Source organism: Mandrillus leucophaeus, unplaced genomic scaffold, assembly GCF_000951045.1.
Source record: "Mandrillus leucophaeus isolate KB7577 unplaced genomic scaffold, Mleu.le_1.0 Scaffold37, whole genome shotgun sequence".
Lineage (NCBI taxonomy): Eukaryota > Metazoa > Chordata > Mammalia > Primates > Cercopithecidae > Mandrillus > Mandrillus leucophaeus.
In genome coordinates, this window is record NW_012103920.1 from 4542059 (window position 1) to 4550934 (window position 8876).

Below are 8876 nucleotides of genomic sequence, written 5' to 3' on the forward strand. Positions count from 1 at the left end.
AGGAAGCAGATTACCTGCCATCCAGGGTCTTAGGTTTTGGAGATGGAAAGGAATTTCCCCCTTCCTGTTTCAGGATTGAGTCATGCCCTGTCAGAGCACTTAGGCCTGGCCTTATACCTGGACAGGTGACAGACAGATACTTTGATCAATGATTTGTAGTTGACGTAAGAAGTCCCCTTGAGGACTGGGAAAACAGATCAGTGGAGAGACTTTGATCTGTGTCATCAGCTTCCAAAACCTTTAGGCCCACATAAACACAGACTCCCAAGGCAGTGATGTAAATGATAAATCCCATGTTCTCCAAATGCACTGGCCCCTCAGTTACTTGGAAAAAAGAGTCCATGCGTAAAAGGGAGATAAACACACACACACAAAGTTACTCCAAAGCAAATGCTGAGTGTTTTCTCTGCTGGCTTTTGGCTCTGCTAAGAGGCTATCTGGGGGCAAGACTTATTGTTGTTTAGAAACTAGAAATCTACAACTCAGCAGTGCTTGCTCATCTAAACCAGAGTGGGCGATGCACTGTAAGTAGGCCACCACTCCCCGCGTCCACAAAAATACCGCAGATTCAGTAATCTATCATGACACCCTTTCCCAACGAGCCCGTGCGCGGCGCCAAAATCCTTTTCAACACAGCACTTCAATCTGCTGTTTCAATTGACCAGACTTGGGTCATGAAATGAATCCTATTTTACATCCTTCATCTAAACTGTTACCGGATGAGCTGGGAGGGAGGGATGTGTGCACTTCTTGTGTATAAACTTGTGTTGGTGACTGTAGTCCAGGCAATTGCCAAATAAGAATATAATCCACGAAAAACCATTTTGAGTCGGAAAGACAGGCTGCAGTCTGGATGCTTGGGAAAACAGGCACTTTCTGACTGAAGATTATCGCAACTAACTCTCGGGCTTTCCTGGATCCCCTTCTAACCCCTGAGTGTTTCATTCCTAGCAGGGTGACAGGGTAGAGATCTGCTTCAGGAAGGCTTGGACCCCACCCACCATAGAGTTCACGGAACACTAATAAGACAGCTGATGGTTGACTAAAACGTATATACAATTTTAATTACATATACTAGTGTATTTAAAATTACATTCTAAACTAATGTAATCAAAACTAATGTAAATAAACATACAGTGGTCATCTCTGAATGATAGAATTATGGCTCATTTTTATTTTCTTTCCTTAAAACTTTGGTTTTTCTGACTTTTTACAGATCACATGCATGTGTGTGTGTGACCCAATTTCTTTGACTAAATAAATGTATAGACACACATTACATCTTTTCATTCTAAGAATCGTAAGTTTTTCAAACTTTAATATCACAAGTTCCATTAAAGGACATCTCCCCTGGCCTTCCCATTTTGTAGATGGGAAGATTAAGGGTCCAAGCTTGTGTGTGTGTGTGTGTACATGGGTGTGTCTGTGAATGTTTGCATTGCAGGTGTGTTTTAATGGAAAAAGTGGGTGGGGAGCGGGGGAAAGTGCAAATTTCTAAGGGATGCAAAGACATATTAAAAATCCATGAGAGAATCAGATAGCATAAGGACTAGAAGAGCTACAGGTCTTTCCTCTCCTGCCAGAGCGATTCCTAATGGTCACTATTTGAGGGTTAGGGGCATATGAATTTTAGACCCATGTAGTGAGCCAGAGCCTATGAATGGCTCGTCAGCATTGGTTCCAACCTTCCCTTCTCCTCCTCAATCTCAGAGTGACTCTTGCTAAACTGATACACAGAAAGTAACAGAATTTGTCTAATTATACAGAATGAGTGAAAATCTTTCTATGTTCCTATAGCTATTGGCTCAGTCACCTGACTTAATGGTCCTCGAATTCATTTTTTATAACTTTATTAATGTGAAATTCTCACACCATATGATTTAACCATTGTAACCATACAGTTTGATGACTGTTAGTAAATTTATCCAGTTGTGTAGCCATCACCACAATCTTGTCCTAGAACATTTTCTTCACTCCCCAAAATTGCCCCACCCTTTCCAGGTAATCCCTTCCACTCACTCCCAGCCCCAGGCAACCATCATTCTGCTTGCTGTCCATAGAGTTTCATCTTTTCTAGAAATTTCATATAAATGTTATCATACACTATGTGGTCTTTTATGACTGGCTTCGTTCACTTAGCATAATGTTTTTGAAGTTCATTTATGTTATTAAATGTATCCGGAGTTAGTTCATTTTCATTGCTGAGTAGTATTCCATTGTGTGGATAGACTTCATTTGTTTCTCCATTCCCCAGCTGATGGACATTTGGGCATTTCCAGTGTTTGGTTATCATGGATGATGCTGCTATGAACATTCATGAACAAGCCTCTGCATGAGCATTTTTTTTCTTTCCAGAAGGTTCTTAGGAATGGGATTGCCGAGTCATGTATGTGTGTGTTTAACTTTTTAAGGCACTGGACAACTGTTTCCAAACTCATTGCACCGTTTTACATTCCCACCAGCAGTAAATGAGAGTTCTAGTTCTTCCATATCTTTGCAACTCTTAGGATAATGAATCTTTTTGGTTAGAGCTAAGCTAGTAGGCATGTCATGGCCTGGGGCTAGAATTCATTTTACAGTGGCAGTGATGAGGTCAGAAAAGGCCTCAGACTGGCAGTGTAAAAATTAGTTCCACAATTTACAGCTCACAGCTCACCAACTGTACGACTTTAAGAAACTCATTTAATTAGCCAGGTGTGGTGGCAGGCACCTGTAATCCCAGCTACTCGGGAGGCTGAGGCAGGAGAATCTCTTGAATCTGGGAGGTGGAGGTTGCAGTGAGCCAAGATTGCACCACAGCACTCCAGCCTGGGTGACAGAGCGAGACTCCGCCTTTAAAAAAAAAAAAAAAGCAAAACACACACACACACAAACTCATTTAACTTCTCTGAGTCTCAGTTTCCCCATCTGTAACTTAGAAACAATAATAGCTCTAGATTTTGTTAAGAGTCACCGGTTGAGGTGAGATGTGCAAAAGATTGTGCCTAACTACCCACTTATTTCTAGAACAAAAAGTGTATCAATAAGTATGTACATAAAATAGCAAGGGATATGAAAATAGAAGGGGTTGGTATTGTTTTCTGTTAACCAAGCCAAGATGTTCACTCAGTTTTCCTTTCCACCTAAAGTGCTTGCTCCACCCCACTCGCCAGTGTGCCAGGAAGATGAGTCGCAGTTTTGTCTCATCCTCTCCACTTTTCTTGTCATTGACCCACCCCTTCTCATCATTAACCACTTTAGTGAGCTAAGAACATAACGGAATGAGCCCTTCTCCAATTGTGAACATTTCCTCAAGCCTTCTCCTTCCACAGAGTCAAGAAGGACTAGTCTCAGCCTACAATAGGAGCCTTTATGACAAATCACAAATTTGAAACCCTTTGGCTATTCATACTTATGCAACTGGTAATAAGGGGACAGATTGGAATCTTTAGACCAAGAGTTTGCTCCCCAGCCCTGATGCTGCAGGCTTAGCTTCTGAGTTTGGTCACCTACTGACCCTACTATTTAAAGAAAAACTGGCAAGGCCAGTAATTTGGATCTGGTCCGAGCTCAAGATACACTACAGACTGTCCCCACTTCCCTGCATAGCCCGTGGCTGGAAACAGTGCACTCCTGGTTTATTGCCAATGTCCTTGATTTGCGTGCTCTGCCATTTACTTAGAACAATCAGGCTATGTTGCAAGCCAGGGTAACGAAAACACCGCTAGGAGCCAAACAGGCTCACAGGGGATGCACCAGTGCCTTGGTGGCCCTGAACACTTAAGTGATTTTGTTCCCCTTCCAATTTCGTGTGGTACATTAACTTTTATTGATAGCTCATAGCTTCAGCAACTGGTCTTGGTTTTACTAACCTGAAGGACAGAGGAACAAGAGGCACCCACACAGCTGATATGCAAGAAAAGAAAATCGCATGGGATGTCTTGATCAGTCTCAATGTTTTTTTTTTTTTCCCCTTGCTACAGCTCTCGTTTAATGAGGGAGTCACAATTACTGCAAGTTAATCATGTCTCAGGCCCCCAGAGGGAGAAAGAGAGAAATGACCACTTGAAATCTGATTGTGGCTCCCTCCAGGAGAATCCTGGTGGCACAGCAAGGCATTCGTGAAACTGCAGGCTCTGATTTATATCACGGCTATGGAGACTGGCAGAAGAGAATTCTTGAGTGTTTTCATAACACAACTATTAAACAAAAGTTAACCCAGGAGCTAGATGGGAAATCTATGGGATGGAAGAGACAGAGATCAATTTTTTCATTGCTCTAAAAAACTTAACATTTCCAACTAGAATCTGCATCTTGGAGCAACATGGTGTGTCTGTGACTCACGGATGCTAGGAAGGGTGTACAGCTTCCCTTCGGTTTTTAAAAACCATTATTATTAAAACCAAAACAATAACAGATATGATTTGTTGAGTAAATATCACAGAGGCCAGACACAATTCTTATTTTTTATTTTTTGAGACAGAGTTTCGCTCATTGCCCAGGCTAGAGTGCAGTGGTGTAATCTGGCTCACTGCAACCTCTGCCTTCCGAGTTCAAGTGATTCTCCTGCCTCAGCCTCCTGAATAGCTGGGATTACAGGTGCTCGCCACCAAGCCTGGCTAATTTTTGTATTTTTAGTAGAGATGGGGTTTCACCATGTTGGTCAGGCTGGTCTCGAACTCCTGACCTCAGGTGATCCACCCACCTCAGCTTCCCAAAGTGCTGGGATGACAGGCGTGAGCCACACTGCGCCTGGCCGGCCAGACACAATTCTTTGCGCTTTATCTACCTTGCCTCAATTCATGCTCACAGCAATCTAAGGAATTATAAATTTGTATTGCTACTATGTGGCAAAGGAAACTGAGGTTCAGGGAGCATTTGAAATTGTCAAAAGCCTCAGCAAGCAGGAGAAACAGCCATGATGTAAATCAAAGCCCACTGGAGTGTAAAAATGTATCTACGGTGTTGACCTCTATTTGCCCTTCACCTGACTTACTTCTTTTAAGGAAATCGGTTATTTAATAAGAGTCTTGCAAGCTGTCTTACATCATTTATGAGATTGGCAAGGAATAACAGAGAGAGTGAAGAAGGGAAAAAAATAGAGGAAGAGAGGAAGTCAAGGAAAAAAACTGATCACATCCTAAATCAATCTCTTAAACATATCCATCTGCACAAACATAGAACCTTTAGCACTTTAAAATGTAGGGAGCTTATTTTACATATTCATATATGTAATATGTAAAATATAATATGTGTTATATATCTACATAATTGTAAATTATGTATTATGTATGTATTATGTATGTGTATTATTGTCCATTTTTGTATTACAAAAAAATACAATATGTAATATGTTAATAAGGGTGTTTAACATATTAAAGTATTAACTTTAAAAAATGGAATTTGAAGGCCAGGCGTGGTGGCTCACCCCTGTAATCCCAGCACTTTGGGAGGCCAAGATGGGTGGATCACTTGAGGTCAGGTGTGGTGGTGTATGCCTGTGGTCCCAGCTACTCAGGGCGCTGAAGCAGGAGAATCACTTGAACCCGGGAGGTAGAGGTTTCAGTGAGCCGAGATCACACCACTGCACGCCAGCCTGGGCAACAGAGTGAGACTCTGCCTCAAAAAAAAAAAAAGGAGTTGGAGAAAAATAACCACACAGCTCTATTTTTATTTACCTAAGATCCGTTGTTCATCTATGATGTGTCAGACCCTGTGCTAATAGGGAATCTCAGAGCTGGGCCCACTGGGACCTCAACAGATACAGCCAGAATCCACAATCTGGAGGTTATGCGCAGCCTTGCTTTAAAAAGTCAAATCCAGGGCTGGGTGCAGTGGCTCACGCCTATAATCCCAGCATTTTGGGAGGACAAGGCAGGTGGATCTCCTGAGCCAAGGAGTTTAAGATCAGCCTTGGCAACATGGAGAATCCCTGCCTCTACAAAAAATACAAAAATTATCTGGGTGTGGTGGCATGCGCCTGTGATCCCAGCTACTCAGGAGGCTGAGGTGGGAGGATGGCTTGAGCCCCAGGAGGTTGAGGCTGCAGTGAACCATGATTGTACCACTGCACTCCTGCTCAGGTGATACAGCAAGACTGTGTCTCAAAAAAAAAAAAAAAAAAAAAAAAAAATCTGTAAAGTAAAAAAGGCTCCATTTTGTATTATCTTCAGATATCCAACATCAAAAATTAATAAGATAATTCCTGATGAATAACCACAGATTTACTGTATGACCCAGTAATTCCACTCCCAGGTAGGCAGGTAGGTAGGTAGGTAGGTAGGTAGATAGTTTGGCTTGATATAAATACATATCCCTAAGAACTGGAAATAGGTGTTCCAAAAAAAACTTACACACAAATGTTCAGAGCAGCTTTATTCACAATAGTCAAAAGGTGAAAACAACACAAATGCCCATCAACAGATGAAAGGAGAAAAATATTTGGTATATCCATACAATGCAATAATATTCAGCCATACAAAGAGTGATAGACATGCTACAACTGTGGCTGAAGCTCAGAAACACAATGTTTAGTGGAGGAAGCCAATCACAAAAGACCATATACCGTACAATAACATTTATAGGACGTGGACATATTTTTTTAAGGGCCATCATTCCAACCCACTACGCCTGTGATAATTTGTTTAGGAAGCAATAGAAAACTAGTACAGTGATCACCCATTAATTTATTCATTTGTTTGTTTTGCTGGTTCAACAGATTCCTATTGAGTACTTGCTGTGTGCAAGGCACTGTGCTGGGCTCCAGAGACACTGAGGAAATAAGAGACTCTGCGCCTGCCTGAATACAGCTTACGGTTGGGAGATTCACGCTTAGGCCCTTCTCACAAAGGTAGCCACGAAGTCGAAAGACCACGAGGACTAGTGATGGTTTTGAGCTGTGACACTAAATTAGTAAGGACCAGTGGGCCATTGGTGCCTCTCTGATGAAAGACAATTACCCTCTTCCCAGGTACAAATGGAATATAATGCTGCATGTTATTTCAGAAGATTCTAAGATACTCAGGGGCCATTCTTCAAGGTCCACAGTTAAGAACACTTGGCCTAGAGATTTTTGAGATGACTCTTTGATAAAGAAATACACTAAGCAGAGAATGTTCTGGGAGTGTGTCTGCTCATTGTTTCCAAGTTAAAACTTACTTGACTGGCTGGGCGCAGTAGCTCACGCCTGTAATCCTAGCACTTTGGGAGGCCGAGGCGGGTGGATCACCTAAGGCCAGGAGTTTGAGAACAGCCCGGCCAAGATGGTGAAACCCTGTCTCTATTAAAAACACAAAAATTAGTCATGCATGGTGGTGGTGCCTGTAATCCCACCTACTTGGGAGGCTGAGGCAGGAGAATCACTTGAACCTGGGAGGTGGAGGCTGCGGTAAGCCAAGATTGCACCACTGCACTCCAGCCTGGGCAACAGAGCAAGACTCCATCTCAAAAAAAAAATCCTTGACATCACCACCATGATGTCTAATTTTATGTGTCCACTTGACTGGGCCACAGGATACCCAGATATTACGTTAAACATTATCTCTAGTGCGTCCATGAAGGTGTTTCTGGATGACATTAACATTTCAATTAGTATAATGAGTAAAACAGACTGCCCTTCCCAGTATGGGTGGCTTCATCCAATCTGTTGGAGGCCTGAATAAAATAAAAGGCTGAATAAGAAAGAACTGGCTCCCTATGCCTGACTTCAGGCTGAGACATCAGCTTCTCCTGCCCTTGGACTCAGACTTGCGTATGAAATGGAACTGATGCCTTTCTATCTCCTGCTTCTCAGGTGTTCAGACTCAGACATGAACTGTACCATTGGTTGTCCTGGGTTTGGATGTCTCAGTCTCCGTAATTTTATGAGTCAATTCCTTATTAAAAATCTTTATATATATCTTTATACATATACATAGACAGAAAGATGTGTGTGTGTAGATACACATGTGTGTTTATAGATCTATATTGAACTAATACTATATATACACATTATACACTGTATTAGTATATAGTGTATAGTATATATACTATAGTGTGTGTATATATATACTCTATATACTATAGTGTTTATATATACTATAGAGTACATATAGTGTATATAGATATACATATACATATAGGTGTGTATAGATATGCATATATATCTATATATAACAGATACACATGTGTGTATTTATATCTATACACACATACACACATACACACACACATATAGTATTAGTTCAATTTCTCCAGAGACTCCTAATACAACCATCAGTATCACCAACAACCAAATCTTTCTCAAATGTTTACCACCAGAAAGCAATTTTAGCCTTGCACTGATATTACAACCTTGACTAGAAAACACAAGAGCCTGGAAACATGGCGTATTTAATTTCTTTTATGCTTTACCTATTTCAATGATTTCTGGACTTTTTAAGACAGAAAGTATTCAATCAACTTTTGAAAAATCAAAAGAAGGAAATGAGTTAAAGGTTTTTACCTGGAATTCAAACAAACAAATGAAAAGTGGCATTTAGAATATTTAGAGAATGATTGGAAAAATGGGCCTTCACTTCATAATGATATTGAATAATTCGTGTGGTTTTTGGGTGTGATGATGATATTGTAGTTATCATTTTTTAAAGAGACCTTACTTATAGTGACTCAAAATGTCTCTGAATAAAAATATGTAAAGTCTTGGATTTACTTTGGTAAATTTTCAGGCATGGGAGAAGTTGGTGGGGAGAGATAAAACAACGTTGGCCACATGTGATAATTATTGAATTTGGATGGTGGACTCATGGGATTTAATTATACTCTCTGTCAACTTCTGTATATGATTTTACATTTAAAAATAATACGCTTGAGTCAAAAATAATTTTAAAGCCAGTGTGAATAAGTTAATAGGTAGGTAG

At 40.8% G+C, this 8876-nt stretch overlaps 1 protein-coding gene across 1 annotated transcript in view; it reads right to left on the reverse strand.

Moving 5' to 3' along the window:
- Positions 1–8876, reverse strand: part of WWOX (WW domain containing oxidoreductase) — a 1226505-nt gene that overhangs the window by 357944 nt on the left and 859685 nt on the right. The window lies entirely within an intron of this gene.